This window comes from Halyomorpha halys, unplaced genomic scaffold, assembly GCF_000696795.3.
Source record: "Halyomorpha halys isolate HHAL.00 unplaced genomic scaffold, Hhal_1.1 Scaffold812.1, whole genome shotgun sequence".
Taxonomy (NCBI): Eukaryota; Metazoa; Arthropoda; class Insecta; order Hemiptera; family Pentatomidae; genus Halyomorpha; species Halyomorpha halys.
In genome coordinates this window covers 503,334-529,882 of record NW_027110061.1, presented here as the reverse complement: position 1 = coordinate 529,882, position 26,549 = coordinate 503,334, and the positions used below count along the sequence as shown (strand labels likewise).

At 31.2% G+C, this 26,549-nt stretch overlaps 1 protein-coding gene and 1 pseudogene across 1 annotated transcript in view; both read right to left on the bottom strand.

The window, feature by feature from the left end:
- LOC106686361 (acid sphingomyelinase-like phosphodiesterase 3b) overlaps window positions 1-26,549 on the bottom strand; it is a 483,558-nt gene that overhangs the window by 98,631 nt on the left and 358,378 nt on the right. The gene's annotated exons all lie outside the window — the stretch shown is intronic.
- LOC112210358 (U6 spliceosomal RNA) lies at window positions 4,041-4,141 on the bottom strand (annotated as a pseudogene).

Below are 26,549 nucleotides of genomic sequence, written 5' to 3'. Positions count from 1 at the left end.
ACCACTGGAAAAGGTTCCTTTGCGTTGACAAGTATCAGTCGCTTCTCTGTCCCTCGTCATTTGATGAGATCAGGTAACAAAACAAATGATCAGCCAAAGACATTTGTAATATCGAGAGCGGTAATGCATAGCAAAGGTTGCACCTAAAGGTCACCCACCATGGTGGTTCAACCTATCGCTTTGAACAGCCCTGATGAAGCCCTGAAAAGTGGGGCGAAACGTCGGACATTACAATAGTTATAAACTACTTGTTCTTTTTTTGACCGCAACCCTAACCATCTGCTAATATTAAAATTTTAACGGTCAACGATATATATAATAGTAGATATTTAACTAATCCATTGGCGACGTCATATAGTATCTAGTTGTTTTTTTTAAATCTATAAAAACAAATTGATTAATAATTATAACCGTTTGGGATCGCAAATGACCTCTGGTAGATCATTGATAAACTTGGCTATATTTGCTTCAGTCTTCTGTAATAAGAAAACGATCACAGTTCACTGAAATTAAATTTAAGATAGCGTTTACATTAACATATAAAATTATATTACATTAAGACATAAAATCCAGAGGATTGCAATATAAAATATTAAATACCACTTTCAACCATAATATAGATAAACTGAGTTCCAATTTCAAAAGGCTATCGTTCATTCTTATGATGCGAAAATTGTTAGTAAATAGTTAATAGTTAAGTTTATATATGTATAGGAAGATGGTCAGGGTTGCGGTCAAATGAGAAACAAAAATAGTTTACAACTATTTATTTTCCGACGTTTCGCCCCACTTTGTAGGGCTTCATCAGGGCTAAAAACATACAAAATGATACAATGATAAGAATAAAAATACAAAGATAAGATACAATGATAAGAATAAAAATAAGTAACAATGGCAAGATTAAAAAAAATTTATATAAAAATACGTAAAATATACAGTTAAAAATACAGGAGATGTACATAAAACAAAAACAATACGGGGAAGGAAAAAAAAAATTGAGATTAAATAAACGTCATGAAAAAATAATAATTAACCATAAATAAGTAATAATAAAGATATAAAATGATAATAAATGACCAAAGAACAAGTCAAGACAATCTACCTGTTCACAGCAAAGGGGTGAACAGTACGCAACAATGAAGCGGAAGCGTGGAGGAGTGAGGAGCTGGCTCCCCCCACCAGCCGTTCAACGGTTTTATTTCAATTTAAACACGTCGCGTATACAGGAAGTAGTGATTAAGATATGACGAAAAGTTAAGTTTATATGTTGAACATAGTTAACAATAGAATAAAATATGTAACAAAAAAAAACACTGCAGTGTTTGTTTTCTAAAAAAATATAAAAGTCTAAAATGAACATAAATCTAAAATGATTTATACATACACACAACTAATATTGATGATGATATTTTAGTTTGAAATATAATTTGTATTCCATATTTAAAGGACGGTTAATACAAACAAAAACATATCCTCGATAATTCAATCCAACTTCTGGAAAGAGATCCTTTCATCATTATAGAACATGAAATGAAAGCTTCTTCCTTGTAAAAGCTATTTTAGGAAGTATGTTCCCCCTTCCTCTGACGTGTCCTATGTCAAATTTTGACAGGATGATGTATTAGACAAGGAATTTTCTGGGAATTCCAGTTAGGAAAACTGGGGATTTGCTGGTTTTTGCTCGTGTTATAGACATGTTGATTACGTTCCATCATTGAAAACGTCAGGGCAGAAGAACAGAACATGGTTTGATCTTGACATGAGAAAGATTATTACTGTATTTGAAGTTTTGAATTATTAACAAAAAAAAAGTATTAAATTACAGAATAAATATTTTACATACAAGAAACTCTTTTTTGTCGGTATTTTTTCAAAATGTAGATTTATATTATAGACGGATATAATAAGTTTAGCCAAAATCGTGAGATAAATTCAGTGACATAAGTGGCGCTTCTAGTGGGAAGATATTAGGAAAACTTTTTATACAATTAATTTCAACGCAACGTAATCATCTTTTACGGCTAGATTGTTCCCATAAACCAGGGTTAGTCAACTTTTCTGTACATAAGATCTACGTTTTAGTCTAAGAGGGAGGAAGGGGTGTGAAATGGATTCTATGCTTCAGTATCAGGTGCATTCCAGCGAGGTATGTGTAGATAAGTAATATTTATGTTCACAACTCTTTTTTTAATTTTTAAATCACGTATTAGGTTTTGAGATATAGGCTCACGAAAAAAAAAAAATTTCCAGACTCAACTTTTGATAGCAGCATTCCGTACATGTGGTACCTAACAATTTCGATTTTCCGACACATATTCATGATATATTTTTACTAACTTAAAATGAAATTTAATTTTTTTGTCAACAGCAATCTATAGATTGTATTCATTCCTAAATATCAAAAAAGTGTTTATAAAGCTGTACAGTATGGCTGATAATTTGATTTGAGTATTTCACTTTCGCGTTTTGTTTTGTTTTTTGGCCAGGAAAATGTATCATCAGAGTATCATGATCAGAATGTATCAAATTTCTCACTAAATAAAAATCGTACTGAAATACAAATATACGGCTTATATATCTACGTAAAAAAAACAACAATAATGATTTAAAAGACCAAAAAACTCACATCCAGAGGAATTAAAAGAACATGGATAATTAATAACTTTTGATCCAACTGAAACTATTACCTGAAAGTTATGTCTTCTATAATCGCTTCAAAGTCCATGGTACACGGAATTCCACCCCAGACATTGCGAGCGATCGACGATCAACCAATATTGGCCTCGCGATCGACCTGATGGCCAGAGAATGTAAAAATATTTATGTACGTAAATAATTCGTAAAATATACATGGGCTGTTTTTCCAGTAAGTGTCAAGTCGCAATAAAATTTTCTAAATCATGATTTACCTTGGGCCGTTTCTATCAAATACGGAATCACAAAAATATGTTCATAATTTTTCAAGTGATGTCACTGAAATTTATCTTGAAAATAAACAGCTTTGATGTATGATTTCTAGGGAAAAATACAATTGCACCGATCTTGTTACTAGATCTAAGGCATCGCCATTTCTTCGCACTAGACAATTGAATGGACTATATCTTTTAATCTGTACCATAAACTGCAACTAGCTTGGAAAATAGCCGAGGGAGGAAAAGCTGAACAATTTAACTTTAAAAAAAACTGATAAAGTGAACTAATAGCAATAAATACCAGAGATATTATACTTTAAAAATAAACACATATATTTATTCTACATATTATTTCATAGAAAGGATGTTATTTTATTTAAAAACGTCTTAAAAAGTCAATAAAATGGTTTTGTAAAATTCAAATTAGTAATTTGTTTTTAAGGCCTTATAAGTCTAGTAGATTTGTTAGTTAATAAAGAAGTTATGGTAAATAATTTCTTATGATGGATTCTGATACAAACATGAAATTTTTTCAAAATGGCTGCCATAGAACAGTGTACATTAGAAGAGTGAAAACTGCTACGAATACTAGTTTTCATGATAATTGTCAAAATAAGTATATGAATTAATGATTTCTAATTTGCTTGGAGAAGTTTGTCGGGGGGTGCGGTCAGCAAAGAACAACATAAATAAACAAAACGATATTTATTTATTTTATGCCGACGTTTCGACCTGAGTTTCAGGTCTTCATCAGGGCTATAGAACCGCACCCCCCGAAAAACTTCTCCAAGCATTAATCTACGGTCAACTATCTACACCTCATTATGATTTCTAATTTGCCTTATTTGGAAAAACTATTTCGGGAATTATTGAGCACAAGTAAATATATCAGAAAACTCTATAAAATGTACAATAGAGAAGTTCATAATGATGAATCACCTTTTTTTAAATTTATTTATATTGCTTTAATGACCCCCTCCCTGGTCATTTCTTACATTCAGGGAGATGAATGAGCTATTTTGATCATGGTGAGGGGTCAAGCTTCCATTTCGGGGGAAGTCGAACCGAATTTGAGCTGCAGTCACGAGTCAGTTAAACTTGGCGCATTAATTCGGCCAAAAACGACCCAAGCATGTGGAAGGCTTCACGATTTTTCTTTTCATCTTTGCGTTAGGTCCATACTAATTTTCTCTGTATCGTTCCGATTTCAGAATAAGTAGCACCGGAACGAGTAAATCTAAATTATTAATTTTAATACATTACGATTTATAGACAATAAACCTAATAAACGAGGCAATTTTGAAAAATCTACAATATTACGGCAATGAATCTTCAAGTAATGTTGACTTTTTTACCAACATTTTTACATAAGAATTTATTAACATAAATTAATTTACTCATCCTTTCAGGTTCATCAATTTTTTAAGATTTTCTTATATATAACAGAGGTTTCCAATGTTTTCGGTTTGCGGCTCCCTAAATAATCAATTTTTTCCGCGGCGCCCTTAATACATCAGATTTTTTTATTAATTATTGACTTTCTTGAAAAATTGGAAAACTTTCCTTTTTAAAAGTGATTACCCATATAACAGCTAAAAAATTAAATACAGATACTTACCATTTTCGTACTATTTAATGACTAAAGCAAGGGGGGGGGGGAAGCTGTGTTTGCACACTAGCCGTTTCAAAAGATGCGGACTGGAAAGAAAACAATGTAAGACTCAAAAGTTGCTAAATCCTTGGAATTTTGCCAGCATAAACGATTGTTTAATTGAATATTTCAGGGCGGCCTAATAATGGCACCGCAGCGAACACTTTGGGAATCGCATGGGATGTATATTCATACTATACTACTGTCGGACCAGTTGGGTACGAACAAAGGAACGGCTTTTCAATGTTCAAAACATATTTTTTCAAAAGCTTGACTTATTTAATAAAATTAGTATTTGACGTAAAATGCAGAAATTTGATGTAAAAAATATTGCTACTTTGTCGAGATATTTCTTTTATGAAAATTGGCTGCGACACTGATATAGGAGATGTGCAAGAGAATGACCCATACACAATAATACAAATTACATAAAAATACTCATAAAGTAAATTAAGAATACATATGTAATATATCTTTCACAGCGTTCATTAAAACGAAGACTGATAACGAGAGATCCCCTAGTGATTAAGACTGAAAGTATCCCATGACACTCTCTCATTCAATGTTACGATCCTTTCATCGCTTGTTACCCTGCCTTCATTATTCACTCATTTAGATGGATTATTAAAGGCTTAAACTCAAGTTTGTTTTTATAATAGCCCTGAAATTAAGGTGAATAAAAGGTGTTTTTGAACTGAAAGGCAAAGTTTTGTTTGCTCAAACCGTGAAGCGGGATGGGATTACAGTACGCCATTCCAATTAAAGAGAGTAGGCTCCGCTCTAAGCTTTCGGAAGGTCTTCTACTACTTATGTAATTAGTATCAGCCTTTTGTAAATGATCAAAGGTACCATTCCCTGATCGCTCGTTAGTGTATGCACTTCTTCTTAAGATATTTACCAATTAACAAATAGTGAAGGAAATAAATAGTAAAAAAAAAAAATTGAATAACTTTAAATTTACTCAATTATATTAGAACGAAGACAGTCAAATTAAAAAAAAATACATACAAAGACTATTTATAAATTTTTAATGGGTTCTTTTAGAAAATCTTACATTATACTACTGGAATTTTATTTATCCTTAAATGATTTCATTTTAAGTACTGCTGGAAGTACATTTTCCCAGAATTGAGACTACCTTTTCTTTGAATTCAAGTTCAAAAATAGACAAGAAATCATCTTATGAAGAATAAATAAGAAAAGTAAGCTCTCTAATATTTCTAGAAATACATATTTTCAGTAATGTTAACGCCATAATATATGTAATTACCTTGTAAATAATATTTAGTTAGTCTTAGTGTTTAATTTAATAACGTTTATTTTTATTAATTTAATTGGATTTAGTTATTTGAAGAGAAAAAATGTAATTATATTTGTGTGTTATAATGAGTAATAGAGACAGTTTCTAGGGGCTGATAATTGTTGTTAAGGCGTCACCTAGCAACGGACTGACCATCTTAGTTTTTTAGAGCAGTTCCGGCTAATAGCTAATAATGAGCCACTACACCAACTGTGGACCATTACAGCGGTGTATTTAGCTACAAGAGCTGCGATCTAAACATCTCGGCAGCACTCTTCCTCGGACCTATCGGAATGGAGCAGCTTGCGTCGACTAGTATTTGTTTTATATATATTAATTTGTTTATTGGTAAATGAGTTTATTGTCATCTTCATAATTTATATAACTATTTAATTTTCATCTGATTGGTCTTTTTATTTTTAATTGTATTCATCATTAGTCATCTTTTGTTTATTTTAGTTTTAGTTTTTCGAAATGTTTAAATTGACCAAATAAATGTTTAATCCGAACCAGTTTGTCGTATGTTCATTTTAAAACATTCCAACAAAAAGACATAGTCGATTTGAGGTGGCTTTAACAAGTAATATTTAAAATTTAAACGTTTTTTTATTATTTCCATAATCACCACATCAATCGGTGCATCTTTGAAGACATCGTAACAGCCGATGTCATACCAGTTCCCCGCCATGACCTTGAAAAAGCGTTGAACAACATTTTTCACCTATTCTTTGGAGCTAAGTAGCCTTTTGGCCGAATATTCTAACAAGATACCATGTCCGGCCTATTGGGAGAGTGTGTGATAATTTGCGTTTATGGTGGTCTTTGCTAGCATTAAGTATAAATATAAAACCTTTTACGTTTTCGTGACCATTTTGCCTGCTACACTTTCCTCCATCCTCACATCCTTTCCGTTGATCGAACCATGCACCAAGAGAGAACCAATATTTCGAGAAAATATTATTGGCTTACAAATGATAGGAATATATGAGAAGGTCAGGGACGCGGTCAGCAAAGATATACAAATAAAGAAAAATCATTAATGATATAATTAACAAAAATAAATAAGTTTTATTTGAGCCGACGTTTAGACCTGAATTCAAGCCTTCACCATGGTGATACTTATACGAATATATATTAATATCTCCAACTAAAAGTGCAAAATGACTACCTTACAGTACGGAAAAATGATAGTGTTAAAATGATTGATAATTAACAGTGTAAAAATGCTGCAAGTATTTTTCAGGACTCTGAACTAAATATAAATTCAATTATTTACAATTTCAGGTTTGTTTTCTGTCAGTGACAATACGGGTCATCATCGACAAATTAATCATCTGACACTAAATGTCATGACGCTAAATTTTCCACACATATCTGCTACAGTCGATGGCTTAGCTAAAATCTTAAAAGAATTATTGCAATTTAAGGCTTCATAAAACTTAGCACAGCTGAAAATATATTGGTTCTAGCCGACTATATCTTTAGTTTTATCGTTTGAAATTTCTTTTTATAATGATCTAGCACAGGAACGATCAACGTATAATCCGTACTGCAAGATAATACAAAAAGTGCGACATGCGCAAATGTACGTAATCCAACCTATATTGCTCTCTCTTAACTTTCTAGGGCCGCCCGTAGCTCAGTGGTTAAGCCACAATCACATCAAGGGTTAACTATTTTCATTGAGTGGCGGTCCCACAAAATGAAAAGCTTTGACCCCCAACCATAGTTAAGCAGCAGCATAGGCCAAAAAAAAAACAAAAAAAAAACTGCTCTCTTAAATTAAGATCTATATTTTCTATTCCACGATTCTTTTTTGAGGTAAATTTCATAAATTACAAAGTCTTATTTGTAATAATGTGCGAAAGATGCACGATGCCTGTAAAAGCAATAAATAAAATATTGGATAGTTCCTCGAAATAAAATATTGTTTTCACGTCTTTTACAACACAGAAAAACATGGAGGTATCACTTTACCACCTTATCTCACTCTAAAAAGATAATTTAACTACAAAAAAACAAATAACATTAATTATTTAGGAACGGGGGCATTTTAAGGATCAAGCCAATTTCATATTTTTGCTAGTTTTCAATGTCACTTGATTTAACTTTTGAACTATCACCCCTTTAACATTTTTTTCTCTAAAAGTATACAGTTAAATTTGACTTCACAATTTACCCTACTAATTTTTCGGAATTTATCGAAAAAATACTCCATTTATTTATAATCTTAATACTTTCTTGAGACTGGTTAATATTGTTTAAATAAATAAAATTTTATCCATTTTAGTCTCAAAACAATTTTATCCCATTTATAAGTCCGACGTTTCGGCCAATTCGGCAATCCTCAAGGACAATCTTAATACAATTTTAAAACCAAAACATTTATAAACTACTTCATGCAGGTTATTCGACCCAGGTCATTTATAGTTCATCATCAGTCCACAAATTACTCTAATCAGTAAATTTTTCACATTAAATTAAAAATTAAAATCATTTATCACAACAATTGTTTATATTGAAATGGATAAAATTTTATTTATTTAAACAATTTTAAAAAATAGTCCATGTGAAATCCTCGGACTTTAAAAGATAATCGTTCAGATATTTTCGAAAACACCTTTCTTGAACAATTGACAATTGGAGAATGTTCTTAATTTAAAAAAAAATAATATAATTGTTTTACTCAGGTCTGTATGTAATTAATTAACGGCAAAGTAATATATTCTTCCGGTTCTCTTATATCATTAATTAACAACGCCCCTTCACTCTTTTGAATGTATTCGTAAAAAAATGTTTGTTCACTGTCGTTTTAAGCTTAGAAAGAAGTACATTTGAGAACAATACAGTTTTAAACAATTCCCTTGTAATTGTTTTTTCCCCCTTTCCTCCGCCTCGCCCCTCGAAAACTTACACGAATCGATGGCTTTTCATGGAGGAGACAAGTGAGAGGTTATTAATCAAAGGCTAATACTGATGCTAATGGGTTGTGCTTCTCCGAGGACTGGATAAGACCCATTATGCTTTTTGCGCTATTATGTTAGCAACCAGACAAAGGGATTCCCTTCACTAACCGACCTCATAATTTTTCATATTATTCAACCCCTCATCCACTCATCGATCCAAGGAATAACACATTTACTAGATTGAATATTTAATTGTTTCACTAAATTATAATGTTTCAAACCGAGTAAGAGAGATTTTAACTACGACTGGTGAGAAATTTTGTAGATATGGTGTAACATATTCTTTATTTCTTGAAATTAACACCTCTATTTAAAATAAAATACTTATATATTTCAAATAATTTTCAAGTTAAATTGGACTGACCGCACATTTTTGTTCGTCTCGATACCAGGACACAGAGTTGAGCAGAATTGTAATTACAATTACTAGTTACAAGTTATATGTACATTAGTTGAAATGTAGTTACAACTACAACTGCTAATGTAGTTAGTATCGGTAATGGGGGACTACATTTTTCAACTAAAGTAATTCTAAATTACAATTTCACAACTACAGTTAGTAGTTGATAAAATAAGTACTTCCAAAAACAACTACAGTAAGTAGCTATAACTGTAGTTGTAGTTGCAATTGCATTTACTTTGGTAACTACTTTAAAAAACTGTAAAACAGAGATTGAAGTGGTTGAGGCAGTTGAGAAATAACTATCTGCAATGTCTCTATATTCAGAATTCTATTATATTACATATACTACATTATTACATAAATTTTATTGTAAATTACGCGTAACAGCAAATTTTTTTTTAAATAAATTAAAATTAATTTAATTAAGTAAATGTGAATTTCTCTTTATTTTTTTCCAAATTGAATAAAATATGGTAAATAAGCATGTGGTTGTAGTTATCAATTAAAACTACGTCAACAATTACAACTAATAATAATAAAAAAAATTGTAATTATTTTTATAACTATAATGTAGTTGGATTTATGAATACCAACTACAATTACTGTAAATGAAAAACTTAGAAAATACAACTACAGTTACCAATTACATTTTTGTAACTGTAGTTGCAATTACATAACTAGTATTTATTGGGTGAAAAATAAGTTAATTAAGTAAGAAACTGCTCAACTCTGCCAGAACACAATGAAATCCTGGGAAATAAATGAGCTGACCAAGCGGAATAAGCTGCATCATCGGCCCGCTCAACGACCTTTATCATCTCATGACAATACAAATATTAAATAAATGGCAGGCAGCTTGAACCAACATAACAGAATCGAATTAAGAGAAATTAAAAGCACAGTAATTCCATAGAAGACATCAACCCAAAGTTGCTGACGGCACGAAGTAATACTGATCAGATTACGATTGGACAGTCGACTAACCCAAGATTACTTTTTGTCAGCAACATGTAGACTACTAACTATTAAACACATACTGACAGACTGCAGGCATTTGATTGGTACTGGATTACCATAATATTTGGCAACATTATTAAACGATAATAGCCCTCACATTCCGGAAATATTTGATTACCTTAAGAAAACAAATATGGAGGAATGCATATAAATAATTTGATTTACTCACATCTTTATCGCATCAATTAATGTCACTTACTGTTATCGAATATATTAAAAAAAAAAATGTTTTTTAGGTCGCTTAGGCTAGGTGCACCCATAATTGACTCTAATGGAAGATATGGAATGAAAAATGCAAAATTTTGGACCATTTTTTTTTTTTATTTTAATGAAATATTTTTAGATAGGCCAACACTACAGTAATTAAATTCCCCTGGATATATTCAACAAATAAATAGTTTTGAGTAAATGATGATAATAAACCAATAGTTATTGACAAGGGATATGCAATAAATATTGACACATAGCTTACCATGTGTCACGATCCCAATTTATTTAGAAACGATTATAAATTTGGCTTAGAAAGCTTTTAAGTTTTTATCTGAAGCTTTCACGAAAATTTTGTTGGTTAAAGTTCATTTCATTAAAAACTACTTATTCGTTTACAATAAGGGGGAAAACCCTTATTATTTCTTATCTTCCTTTATATTATCTTCTAACAGACTACGTTTGAGACAACCCATACATTATCCATTGCATCTATAAATTATTATATTAGAAGTTAGATTATATCTACTTTTACATTCAGTTGTTATCCCAATCCACAGATATATTAGTAATATCAAACTTCTATTTGACAAATAACGAAGGTAGCTCGTGATGGGATTTGTTAATGTTATTTTTTCATATCTATTTTTTTAATAGCAAACCTCAAAACAGTATTAACGATTTATTAAATAAATCAAAACTTGTATCCTTTTTTGTCTCAACACTTTTTATTTTTCACCAGTCCAACGTTTCGGCCATTTTAGCCATCCACAAGGACATCTTCAGTTGTAATTTCTTCCTCACATTAAATTTAGAGTTACTTTTGCAGGCTATTCTGCCCAGGTCATTCATTCATTATAAGTTAAAAGCCTAGAAATGGTTTGTTATATGGTAGTGAATTTGTGTGGATAATCTTATATAAGAAGAATTAAATATTTATGATTTTAAATTTTAAAAAATAGGCTTACTAAATTACCTTGTCTCAAGTTATTGACATAATATAATTAAAGTACTAACGATGTAAAGTGACAATGGAACCGTTGCTTATATGAAATTGATCAAATATTACTAGAAATTTATTTTCAGAAACATTGAAAATCTAATAATGTTCAAAATACAATATTTGTACTCCAAGATACTGAAGCTATATCAGTTGTATTGAACTGCTCGCTTTGTTACAACGAGGAATTCAATGTAAAAATAATAAAGCTATATGGAATACGTCTTCCTTTTATGCGGAAGGTATTCCTTTTCCAAGTTGTTGCTAAAAATAAACTCTCTGAAATACTTTTATTTTTTTTACTACCCGAGAAGATATCTTATTTATATTAGATTATTTCATACATTGCTTTAATGATATAACTTGTTTTATTTTTAAATTTTATCAATAATATTGCTCACCAAGAAAGTGAATCGCATTGTGTGATAGACAGCTCCCTGGAGAGTACATGAAGTAAAGGAATTTTCAGGTTTTTAGAGGAAGCAATTAAGTTTTTGGGAGAACAGTTGAACTATTAGTTCAGTTTTGACATATTTTAGAACATAACTTAATTAGTTTTTATGAAAGTAACAGTTGTCTTACTGACTGATTCTCAAGATTCACCAAAATACATATAATTAATAGCTAGTAAAGAAGGAAACGCGATTCTCGATTAGATTACACCTGGTATGGTCATCACTCTAATACTTCGGCTCTCAATAAAATTTTTTTAATCACTGAAACATTAAAAAATAAATAGCACATTTAATACGATCAAGATAGTTTTATACTATTTCCCACCTCCTCTATAATAGCTTTCGATAAAATTAAAAAAATCAATTCACTTAGAGGAAAGCTCCAGAAAAAAAAAAAAATAAAACCTGAGATAATTTCAATTTCAAACAAAATAATTCACTGTCAGCAAAATATGGGTTTATTACTAAAAGAATTATGTTAAAATTGGAAGGACTATACAGAAAACATTTCATTTGTGGATCAACATAGGTGATAAAAAACTTAAAAAAAAAAAAAGTGGATTAAAGAGTTGTTTTTATTTAATTTCAGTGAGCTGTTTTCCTAACTGCCGACCTATCCGACATAATATGGAGGATAGGCGGCGACCAACATTGTTCGGGCGAAACTTTGGTTAATTAAATAAAAACAACTCTTTAATTTGCTTATTATAATCTTCTTGGATGATCCCTGATCGAAACATTTTCTGATTATATCACTGTAATTACTGACAATAATATTATTACGATTACTTCGTGTAAATATTCTAGATACCTATGTATCTAACATTTATTTACAAGTTATCAAATTGACAGGTGAATGGGGTCATGGCTCATCATAGTTATTTTTAGTGTCTAATGTTTTTTTTACACGCCCTACTTTTCACCGCATTGCTATTACTTTAATTATATTTTCCGCTTGCAATTCAGCATTTTGTAGCATTCTAAATACTGCGGTTACTTCATCCTTCATGAGTCCGAATATTATACGCAATTCCTTAATTAAAACAAAAATCAGTTAGGCACTGGTTCTTCCCTTAATGTAAGAAGCCACGTTACGCACCCGTAAACAAAGGTAGGAAGTATAATGGTTTTGTAACGCAGCTCCAGTGGCTAACCAAATATTCCGTCAAACAATTTTTTATTGGGGGAACTGATTTCTATATGGGTTTTTCCATTATTTTTATATTATATTAGCATTTTGCAAGCGTTTCTTTGCTCGGTAACTTTATTTTGTTTATTCAAAAAATTTCATATTGAAAAATGTTATTGGTTCTTTAAAAATATGATTAAATAACAAAATTATAGTCGAAATACTGTTGCACATTATTCACGCAGTGCCCAATATTTATAAAGCAATCTGCTGTAAGACAAAATTTGTGCCCTAATAGAACTCTTTACACTCAATAGTTCTAATATGCTTTATCAAATAACGAGAAATCCATGTTATGGGAATATATTTTGTCAAACATCATGAAAACTACTTTATTTTATATTTATTTCGGCCCAATTTGGAGTTTGTGTTAATAAAGAGATTTGTACACATAATAGTTCCTGACATGTAAATCTACCACAGAGTAGTTTCATGACTCCAAGAAATCATTATGAAGTCACGATGATTTCATGAATTCATCTTCTTTTATTTCTACAGGAGTAGCAGTTTCTATGATATTAAACAATATAAATTCACAAACTATTGATTTCAGGGTTTTAGGTCCCTGTGCCCAGAGTAATATGACATGTTAGAAAAAAATTTAATTACCTTCAAACGTAAAGAAAAAATAAAGATTATACAAAACGAATAACAGTGTGTTTCTTGTAGGAACCCTCTTAAGAAAATGTTTTTGTGAAAACAGTCACGAGATATTAAATTCTGGGCCAAAAAAAATACTAGGCACTCAGGTTATAGATATCTAATCCCTTAACATTAATATTTCTATGAAATTAAACTATATTAGCAATGGTGGGTTAATCATTGAAAAATAAATTATTGAAGCAACTTTTCTGAAATCCCTCAGAAATATACATAGCGAGATTTTTTCTAGCATTTCAAACAATTATTCAGTTTTACTTGATCTGGCTGCAATTTATTGCCCAACATGACGGATGTTTCCTATGAATTAAATTTTATGTAATGTTTTTATATATTTAATATATCCTTACCTCTAAGATTCTAGCTGGCAGATGTAGTTGGTTTTGAATATTGGGAACGGTGGCTTCCCCTAACAGGGAGTCCTCGATAGAAATTCAATTAAGCTTCTAAGTAGTACGTGAGGGAGGACAGTATGTTCTCTCGGAGAGTTTAATTAAATCAACCAGGTATAAAGATATTCTGAAAAGGGACTAGTAGCGGGTTAGTTTTTCTTGATGACTAATCTTCTTAGTGATGAACCTGCCCAGAAATACCTGCCTCCGAAAGAAGAATAGAAGAGAAATATGGAGAGGAAGATAAAGAAGATAATAGTTTCGAAGAGAGAACTCCGTCTTCTTATGTTAATGAGAGGGTTCTTGTCCTGAAGTATGGATTGCAGGCACACAGGAGCACTTATAGTAGAGCATAAGCGAAGGAAAAGACTTCTCCTGTGTTCTCGCTGAGGAAGGAATAGACGATCACCACCAGAGGGGCAACTAAGATGGATTATTTGAATACTAATTTGTAGCGGATAAGGAAGGTCACAACACAACTTATTCACGAATATACTTCATTTTGGTGTAAAATGATTGAGGATGTGAGGATAGCTTACATGTAGGTTGTGGGAGCGGTTGGACAGTTTAAATGTATTTATTGAGTAAGGAGATAGATCTAGATAGATACATAGATAGAGTAAAGAAATTTCACTGGCATGAGGTTTGCAGAATAGGGTTTGGCCAATAGTAATTCGTATTTTTTTTTACAGAGGATCTGAAGGTGAATTATATCGAGGTCTTCATAATTATAATTATGTAAATCATTTATATATTTGTGTGTATAGCTCGTTAATTTGTTCAATAAATAATTGGTTTACTTCTGTAGCTTTGGTGCTACAGATATATAACCCAATATATTGTGGATATTAAATAATTATTGTATGAATGTCTACTTACTTATTGGTAAATTGGTAGAAATAAAATCAATCATTTGAAAAAAAAAATACTATAACGAATTAAAAAAGATCTATAAGAAAAAAAAGAAGATATTGTTAAATAAATAAACAAGATATCAGTTATCTATTAATTCTGTGAAAAATAATAGCGGTTAACGTTTTAGGATATTGTTGAATCGGTTATAAAAGATCTTATTTTCTCAAAAGAATAAAAAAAAAAAAAAAAAAAAAAAAAATACGTCCCTGAAATCAAGAAGGCTCAGAGGAAGTAGCGGGGATCAGTGAGCCTGACAGGGCTGAGGGAGAGAAAAGATATTTTTGGCAGGAATCTAATGAAAAGAGTCGGCGGGGAGACTTCCCTTCTACCGCTAAATTATATTTGCCCTCCAAATAAACCTGTCTTGTGTGTCATTGCGGTTATTAATAATCCCTTCATTCTGAAAATAGGCACATTCAAATGTTATTTTTAATTAGGTTTTTCCTTTATTTGGCGGAAGGATTGATCCGTGAGATAATCTTATTCCCTCAAGAGGGAAAAATTAATCTACAGGATGAATATAATTTTAATTTAAAACGAGAAAGTTATCCAAGTAATAATCTAGGCTATACAAATATATATAAAGCTGAACTTTTTTCGTTGAATGATGGTCCCACAAAATGAAAAACTTGATCCCCATGCATGGTTAGGCAGTATAGGACTTGGCCGAGAAAAACAAAGAAAAAAAGCTTAGTCGTACAACTACAACTCATAGGAATAGACCAGTAAACATAAACGCCATCAGCAAATTGGAACCAACTTCAGAGAAGACTTTTTTACTCTTACTTAATTACTATAAAATATGGTGAGATTGTAACATGAGTGGCGAGAATAGGTCAACTCGGGTTTAAAAAACAATATCTCTCTGCTTACTTTTAATTAAAGGTATTTGTTTTCCCATTAACTGCAGCGCTGAGGTATGTTTCTACGTATCAAAATGTGTAGTCACTTCTGATATCTTCAGGACTGCAACAATTTCTTATAACAATTACCTGTTTCATCACAATATTACTTATGCAAAGAGTTGGTTATCGTGAAATAAAGACTCAATTTTAGGCACAGATAAGTGATATATTTCTACCAACAGAAGTATAAATTGTTTTCTGTGAGTCACATTACTGTACCTTTTGGATCTCAAACCATCACAACATTTTAAAAATAAATTCACTTCAAAGAATAGATTGTACCACCAACCTTTGAAGATCACTAAAATAAAACCCAGCAATTTATTCACCCGGTTTTTGGAAGTCAGGTCATCAAAATAAAGTGAATAGTGTTTTCATAATTTTTAGGAATCTTTTTAAAATTAAGGAAACTATTCCTCTAAAGTTTCATTAATAACATGATCTTTTTTTATTCCTTAGTAATTAACTCTTAATTTAATATTTCAATTTCCTTTCGGATCATCAAGAAATTTTTAGTTATTTTGTATAATTTAAATATCATTATTTTATCACCTTTGCATATTTGAAACGACAAAGAAAACATTTTTTTTGTTTTTTATTATTATGATTTATTTTTCATAAATGTATTTTATTATGATTTATAATTTAAGACATATTTATATATTTTATCGATTTGTACATCGTAGGTAACGGATTAAAAATAGAAATTATATTTTTCAGACGTATATTATGCTAAAGATTCATGATTATCAAAGCATTCTTCCTTGAATTCGCATTTATCAAATTCATCCAAGACACTATGTTATCGGTTGAACGAATTCCAAAGAGTTGGGTTGGACAGGACATCCAGGAGCGAAAGGAATTTTTAATCAGGAGTGAAACTTTGCCGGCCCATCAAAGCGGTGTTTATCCAGGACAGGTATAGTTTAAATTCTTTAGCGGCTTCGGAGGCAGTCAATATAAAAGCCGGTTTGAAGTCCTCGGGGGTTTTCCCTTCGGGCTTACTCCATTTTCCCTGACTTCCATCCTAGTGACAGGTGGTTAGGGATGTGGTGTGCATGGAAGGCGGATCCAGTGACTACTTGGCTTGACATTGGACATGGGGTTTGCTTTAGTGAAATACGCTATCCTTCTCGACAAAGGATTCAACTATCAGCTATTACAATCTCACTCAGTGTATACATTGCAAAACATCATATCTCAAAGGAAGTCATTTACGAAAAAACAAATTATTTTTCTAAAAAAATAAGACAGCACATTGTTGCTAACTAAAAAATTGCTGTCGGTGAAAATTTAGTCTACGGGGCCTTATACACTACAACCATTTTTTTTATCCAATAGCTAAAACAAAGACACCTTAAATCATAAGAATTGGTTTTCTGATAAATGACCTTGTATCTACACTTTCATCCATTTAAAAGATTCGATACAATGATTAACTTTAATTTTTTTTTTCTAAAAATAATGGATGATTTTACTTCCCCAATAGTTTGTCTATTTTTCAAATCGTAGCTTCTGAAACAAATCCTTTCAAACAAACAATACATTATAAATATCTAGATACAATAATTACTCCAAAGTTAATTTTGGGGCGCCATTTAGCAGAAAGGGTCAGCCATGCTAAATTGGATTGAAAATCCCCTGTGCATAATTTGATAGCTTGCAAAATCGTCCCTTATACAAGTAAAGTGCATCGGTAGGCGTGAGGTTCGAACAGTATGACGTTCTGGAAGAATTTAAAAGGTATTTAAAAAAAAAAAAATTATTTTTATGTTTTTGTTATGTGCTTAATTATATTTTAGCGCAAGAAACAGGCATCGCTTCGATATACTCTTATAAACTGAAAAAAACACTTCAATTATATTTCAGGCGTATGGCGGAATTACTCATTTTTTTTTCTTAAATACGTTTTATTAATTGATAAGTATTACAATCTACCACACAGTTGTGAGCAATAGGTAATAGTGATGAATGATCTCATACATACTAAAATATAATAAAATAAATAAATGAATGAAAAAAAAAAACTCTCTTAAAATATATACAAACAGAAGAATAAACAAAATGAACATAATCAAACTATGTGTATGAAAAATAAATTACTGAAATAATATAATGATAAAATAATATAGTCTCTAGTCACATTTACACTCTAATATACAATATTTACACAATCGACCTGAGGATCCCTGATCCCACTCTATCCCCCACGTGTGAGGGGTAGAGCAGAGCTCAAAACATCACAGCGCATCCCTCTCGCCGCATCACTGGAGGCTGAGCAAGTGCGCTAACTCAATTTAAGTGTGGAGCCGTGCATACATGATAGTAGCGATGACTGTGACTGTGTCTGTGACTCCGATGGAATGGAGAATACTTTTCAATTCTTAGGAACCCGTTCCAAGAATAGTGAAATTAGAATAAAATATTTTGGACAGTGGGCCTGCTCTCCAGAACAACTATCCAGTTTGTTAAAAGGCTCTAATTGGAAGCTCTTAGCAACTATACACGACGGGCTGAATTACTATTCACAAGTACGGGAAAGAGCTGAGATGATGAATATTTGAGATATTAATACCATAACACAGTTTGTTATAATTGCTTTGTTTCTCTAACATAAAATCTGTGCTGTTGCTTTAAATCATTCACTAGTTAAAAGAATTATTTTTATAGTATATAGCCTATTTTCTTTTAAAGTTCTGTTATTGATGTGTTTTTTAAAGCAATCCTTGTTATCTACAGGTGACCAACCTATGCTAATGACAGTGACGGAACGAAATTCTCATTTTGTATGACCGGAGCCTCCCGCAGATCTCAGAATGAAAGATCTAAACTTACCACTGAGCGACCGATGGCCCTATTAAAATGCTTTTTGTTAAAATTAATAATGGAATATTTTTCTATTGTCTATAATTAATGAGCTTTCAATTTGGTGAATGGATCCGTTTTTTGTATATTTTTTTAATCAAACCTATTTAAGAAAACAATACATAAAATAAATATAGATTTATATATTTATTTTTACTATTGCTAAACCTTCTAGGGATCATGAGCATAACGTAGTTAAAATTCGGTAGATGTATTCTGTAATATTTACAGATAACGGTTAGCTGTCATACATAAAAGTATGATTAGATGATTCTATAATATCATCTTATTTCGTGAATATATTTAACGTTAAAATTTATCAACCCTTCATTTTTTCCTGTTGTTTTGGAATGGAGAGGCTTGTTTGATGATCGATGTGCTCCATAATAACAAGGCAGCCTCACAGTATATTTTATAATATTAAAATATATGCCCCAAATATAATGTATATGCGAATATTAAAAGGATGTGGCCTTTAGTTGTTTTCTTCTCTTTTAAATTTCCGAAAGCCCCGAACGGCCAAAGCTATTTAAATGTCACACAATCAACAAGAATAACAAATTAACCTGGAGAGTATATCTAACTTTCATTTCATTTAAATTTTTTGTCGGTACGGAATTGAAAAGAGCCGTTGTCGGTTGTCCTTTCATGAGAGGACAAGAGATTATTCAGGTTGGCCGGCCCCTTTGTTCTGAAAAGGATACGCTGGATTGAAATTATATTCATCCAACGGTAAAAGTGATTCCAGCAACATCATTTTAATTCAACTTTGGATATATTTAAAATAAATGTTATAAAATATTAAAGTCAATCAACAATCCAGGGCTGCGGGTGAAAAACTTAAAGACTATGGTTATATAGTTTGCAAAATATTCGTACGCTTCAAATAGAATTTTTTTTTGGTGGTGGGGTGGTTTCAAGTCATTAGAATTCGAAAATGATTCCTATTATAACAAATAGTGTTAGCCATAATTAAATAGTTCTGACTATTTTATAGTTTCGATAATAATAAGGCCGAAGGAGCCAAGGTGTCGCCTTGGAAATCTTGTAACTGTATTGGCGCCGGTTCAAATCCGGCCTTGAGGATTGATTTTTATTTCTTGTGGCTCCAGGGAAGAAAAAACTTTACACTCTCAACGGGTTATAATTGGTTTTTTACTTGTAGCTAAACCTTCAAATGTCAGTAATGAATAGGCAGGGTGTAATAATAAAAAAGTTTTAATATTGTTGAACATTGACTGATAAAGAATTTTATAGTTTCTTATCAAGTAATCCCGTAGGCTGGAGGTTGTTTTGAAGTACTTTAAATTGAAATCATAGATGATGTAATTTGGAATTTTACTTTAATTCTAAAAATACTGCCTCACATCCGACTAAAACCTAATTAATAAATGCAGGAAAGAGTGATAAAGGTACAGCGATACATATGAATCTATGTGCAAAATATAGGTTAGTGATAATTTATTCCTATTTTTGACAAGAAATATAAAATAGGTGACTTTATGGTCAATAAATGTAGAATATGGACTATTTATGGCTATATAAAGTAAGGTATGCGACAAAAATAATGTAACCACAACAGAACCATACCAATATTTCAGATGTTTGTAAATAAGCGTTTCCCCCTGATTTTGATTTTTCAATACCTCTCTCATTTAAGGAAGGGTCGTTGTAATTTGATACGGCTGTTTTAAATGCTGCCAATACAACATAATATGTAGTTCAATATACATATTAATAGTTTTTGAAACAACCACAATCAAGTGTAATAAATACTACAGTCCAAAGTTTTCATTCATTTTATATATACTGAATAAACTGAAAAAAAAATTATAGTTAACAATAGTGGTAAAAAAAAATCATAATACAATAATTTATACATTATACAGAATATAGTCATCAAAAAATAATAATTTCATAACTTTTTTGTTTTAAGCCTTTGAAATGGTGATTGCAAACATTCGAAAATGTTATAGAGTTATTCATTCCATTTTTGGATTCTACGTTATAAGATCTTAAATTGTAGAATTAAAAAAATAAATACGTTTATTAATTTATAAAATAAACATGAAATAACAGATTCTGCCAATGCTAATTAGCCACAAGCAGTCTTAATACAAAAGACTACACCGTGTAATGATTTTAGAACAAATACAATGAGATGACTCTGAAGCCGGTATATATCAGGGAGGATATCATACAAAAAGAAAGAGGATAACAATGCTGAGCCACAACATCCTTGTTATACATTAGGAAAGGTCAGTTGGAATAAATACTGGCGTTAGTTCAGTAATATTGCATCTTAAAACGTAAAAACTCAAATTTTGAGGAGTTCACATTTTTTTCGTCTTGGGCTACAATTATTCGTTATTCAAAGTGATAACTAGACAGGTAGATCTCTTATATAACACAAATAGGTGTTATAAGAAAAGAATATTATAAAGTTTCCGCTTGGTACAGCTGAAATCACTTATCGACGAATTATAATTAAGTAAATGACAGAATGGACTAGAAAATACAGGACCGACGAGGAGCTAAATCCGGCTCCTACGCCCTTGATCCAAGCGAAGGGAGCGGCCCAATCCAATTTACAAATATAATGCTCGGGATCCGACAGGGATGGAAATTAGCATAGGGCTAAATGTGGCGAAGGGGAAGGGGTGAGCTGTTTAAGGGGATTCGGATTCGGAGCACGTACGGGAGTAGGGTCCTCACAATTTCTTCTTAGCACCTTTCATTGCCCGCTTTATATTTCCCTTTCAAAGGTTCCACAAGGCTTCTAATTCTCAAGTCTTTCACTGAGACCTCGCGAGCTCTTCTCCGAAGGAAATTTACCCTCATTACGCCTGGCTAGTTATAATTTGGCGAGGGTTCCAATTGTTATTCCTCTGGGACCGAACTGACTCAACTTCGTCCCGTAGAGCGTTTAGATATTTTATAATGAGAGAGGAGTTTTTAGTTCCAGACCATAATGAAATGGCAATATCATATTTATACAGTCTCCACCGTACTTTTAGTTGTTATACAATTTGTATAATTACAATTTTTAATAGGGATAAATAAAACTCCCTTCGGCACTAAATTTTTAACATGATTACAGAATCCTGATTTCAGTGCTAATATTCTTCATGTGATATTTTTGCAAAACATTACAGATGAAATCTTTATGAAACAAATTATCATCAGAAAAAAAAACTAAAAACACACATATTTTCCCAGCATACTAACAATAAACTATACAAACACTACTACCAAAATCTCAATCTTTATAGTCATGAGTGCTTCATATATTCAAAGTATATTACTTTACTTACTTCATCAATAGCTATGCACAAATAAAATAAGTATTAGATAAAATAATAAATAGAAATAGAGGTTAATATATAACGGGGAAACCTAAAGAACGCATACATGATTTTATAAAATATATTTTAGATGTAATCAAACAAATTTGAGACAAAGAAAATGTATTAAACTCTGATAATAATACTTTCCAAATTTATCATTATAATCATTTATAATAATAATAATAATTTATAAATTTTACAAACAAGTGTAAATATCAATTTTATTGATTAATTATTTTACAATTATAGTTCTTTAGATTACTTAATTTATTATTTCATATTTAGTTGAATTTATGGTGTATATACTTACTTATTCGTTATACGTAGGTTCTTATATATACCTTTAAATATTCATACAAAAATACTAACCAAATATACTAATCTTCCAGTATCCAAAAATACTAACCGATCTATTCTTATATTTGAAAGAGCATAACTTATTTAATTTTCTTCAATGTATGCACAAGTAACCCTCGAGCAGCAATAACTTTATTAAGTGCTGCAGGAAATAGTGAGGTGCAGTTTGGACATCTTCCAGAGTGGGTTTAAAGTGTTGAGGATGTGGTAACCGGCGCAGCCTGCCAAGACACACCAATAGATTTGAACTGCAAAAAGCTTTTATCATAATCAGGAGAACACTCTATCGCATCTATTTTTTAAGTTTTCTGTCCTGATACATTTTTAATGTGATTCTATAAGGAGCCGAACAAAGAGTGTTAAAATATTCACCTCTAAGAAAGAAAAAAATAGATTTTCCCTCTTCTAAGTTCAGTGCCGAAGTTATTACTTAGTACCTTGACATTTTTTACAAGTAAATAAACAAAAGGCTTTATATTAATAACTCCGACAGTCATAGCCCGTTCAAACGTCTTTCCAAGTCGGTTTTATTAATTATTCCAGCTACGAGTCGAAGTGGTAGTGCTAGATAAGATGGTTTTAACTCCCATTAATGATATAATGTACTCTATACCAGAAGGATTCAATAATGCATGTTTATAGAGGTCAGGTCAGACGGTTAGGGGATAAATGGACAGGTTGAGTCTTACGGGTACGAGCCGTAAGTCCTTGAAGGATGGAAACTTCGATCTGCAGGGTTCGAAAGGCATACGACGCAGGTGACAATCAGAAACAAGCGTGAAATATAACATATCAGATATGTCCAAACGAAGGTGGAAAATATATTGAATCTAAATGTGTCTATTTCTGTAATCAATCTGTTAAGAATGCAAAGATCGATTGGAGGCACAGCCTGTAAGAAATTACTGTTCTGTGAACTAGTTTATTTTTGTAATCTTTTATTTATTAAAACAATATATTTACGATTATGATAATATTGGCATGGCTTATACATTACAACATTATACTGTTTAGAATTCGATCAAAAAACCAAACCCGAAAACTCCTAAACTCCTGTTCTTATGAAATTTATATAAGATGCAGGGAATGGGAGCTCTTCCGACGACTTTCCGTAAAGCCTATTACTTTTTATTAATATACAACAACAAAATATTTCCATAGTTTTCCAATTTTTGTTAATAAAATTACTCCAATTATTTCCTTCATATTTTAAGCAGTTTTTACTCAACAATAATTAACTACTGCAATTGCACCATATCGCGTGCCTCATCAAAGTTTTTTTGTGTTGAAACATAAAGGTCATGAAACCACCAGGCAGATGACTAATGGTTTTAAAGAAGCTTAATTTTTCGTGCCACGCCTCAACTTGAATACAAGCAGAATATATCAATTAAGCTTGGTAGATGACATTTAGGGCTTGAATAAATTTAAATTTGATAAATGATCTCTCAAAAACCCGATTTTATGCATGCATAAAGCTAACTGCATCATTCTAAAAAAAAATATTAAATCCAGATTTTATGAAGTCTGAATTTGAACAATGTTACGGACAGCAATCCGTTAGTGCTAGTCCAGTCCACAATCCATTTCTCATCAATAAAAAATTACAATAACATAGGCTCTAACCCTACATTTTATGGATTTGTAGGTACTACTTACAAATTTGATAAGAAGATTAATCTTCTTTAAGTAAGGCATTCTAAAAAAAAAACTTGGAAATTTGAAAAATCACGGTACTCAAATATGTTTTTTTTTTAATCATCAGAATATTTAACATATCTATCTTATTCTTCAATTTTTTTTATATCTTTCATTTTGTTGAAGAAAAGCAAAAAAAATTAAATATTATCTCCAGAACGGACTGACCATTTTTTTTAATAGGTTTACGGCCTATAAAAACATTTTTTTTTAAGATTTATCATTTCTTCATAGAAGTTATCAGATATCTGAGTGCGCTGGGATAAGCAACCCAGGTTTAGTAGGTTCGATTTCCACTTGGGTCAGTCAGTAATTATATCTCGGCGGCCCGGAGCGGTTAAATGAAAATGAAATATTAGATGGATTCCTTTTAAGATTTTAAATGAACTTTTATGTTTATATATAGATAAATACTATACTGAATAATATAACATAATATATTGCAAGATAGTAAATTATATATATATTATTACATGCTAAATAGATCATTATGAAACATAATAAGAAATTTATTGATCCACTAAGGATAATCGCAAAGGACAATCGCATGCGAAAGTAGGCGAAAATTATTCTACATGGTCCCATGCAACCGTATTTATGAGCGGTTGCAGTGTTGCTGAAATCCCAATGCGGTGATAAATTTTCATCAGTCTCCTACCCCCCTATAATCTATTTGTTTACCAGAGCCCATATCTTGTCCAGTGCAGGCCAAAGCATTCAAGGGTCCATCCCAATGTGATGTTTTCTGATAATCAATGCGGAAAATTAGGACAAATACTAGCTTGAGAGACGAAAAAAAAACCTTTAACTAAAAGAAACAATTTATTTTCAATTTTTTCTTTTATTGACATTATTGTTATTTATTTTTTATTAAATTTATTTTTTATTAAAGTACAGGATTAAGTATGTATTAACGCCATGCCGAAATCCATAAAGTGGTCACTTTTTTTAATCATTATGCATGATGTAAAATATACAGATGAAATTTCTGAAGCTATTTTATAATTCATGAAGTAATATTAAAGTTGTTGAAAAATGACTTTAATCTTCAAAAAAAATAATAAAACAAGTTAAAAAATTGATTTTATTTACATAAAACTTTTATATAATTTTTACAACAATGGAATTAATATTATATAGTACTGAATTATAATTTGGATAAATATTATTTCTATTTTGTTCAGTATTTACTAGACAAATATATAGTGACGTTTTGTCATTTTAGTGTCAACTCATAGTGCAAGTGTAAAATAATTTTTATTTTCACTCACCGATATAAAGTGAAAGTAAGGGAAAAGTATATGCAAATTCGTTTTTAGATCCGCTGAGTAGAAATAACCAAGTCTAATTAACTTTTAACAAATTTGCAAAATGGTCTGTGTGTATGTATCTTATAAAACTTAAATTACATATTTAGTGACTATGTCTCACTAAGATTGCTTCTTTTTAGTTAAAATCGACCCACTGGATGTGTCACTTCATAGAAACGATTTTGACATTTTTTTCCAACGATTTTGACCAAACTCACCATATCTTTATTATCAGCTAGGTCAGCGGTTCACAACCTTGATTGTCCAACTGCCCCCTTTCTAGGAAAAATATTACTTAGCGCCCCCTGGAAATCAATTTTTTAAAACTTTTTATAGTAATGATTAAGAAATATATATTTATAAATGTTTCTTCTTTTTTCGTAAAATATAGCAAAGAAAGGTGCGAATTAGAAACATCGAACTTGGAAATTATGAAACTAATTATTCAAAATCATCTTAATAGGAAGGTTGAACCGATCGTGTAGCTACCAATTTAGTATTTAGGCTCTATTTTCGTCAGCAATAATATTGACCGTGATAACTTGTAGTTATTCATCACCCCCAAATGCACCTGTGGCCATCTCCGCTCTCCCCCCCCCCCGAATCACTGCAACGCCCATCAGGGGGCGCTGCCACCCACTTTAGGAACTATTGAGCTAGGTTTTATCATCATTTAAATAGTTTTAAAAAAAAAATACACTAAGGTTTCTTTAATTCTTTTTTTAATGGATATCTAGTCCTTACTGTTTGCAGTAATAAACAATAAATAAATTTAATAAATAATTAAAGTAGAAAAAGAGAAAAACAGAGACATGAGTTCGAATCGGTTGAGTTCTTCCAATCTCTCCCGATTGCATTCATATGTACACAGTTCCTTATTTTTTGTTATACTGTTGTATTTTTGGCAGGAACAAAATTGATATTCTTTTTTCTCATCTCAAGATACCTTAAAATACGAATTTTCATAGCAATAGAAAAATAATTTAATTCATCTTCATAT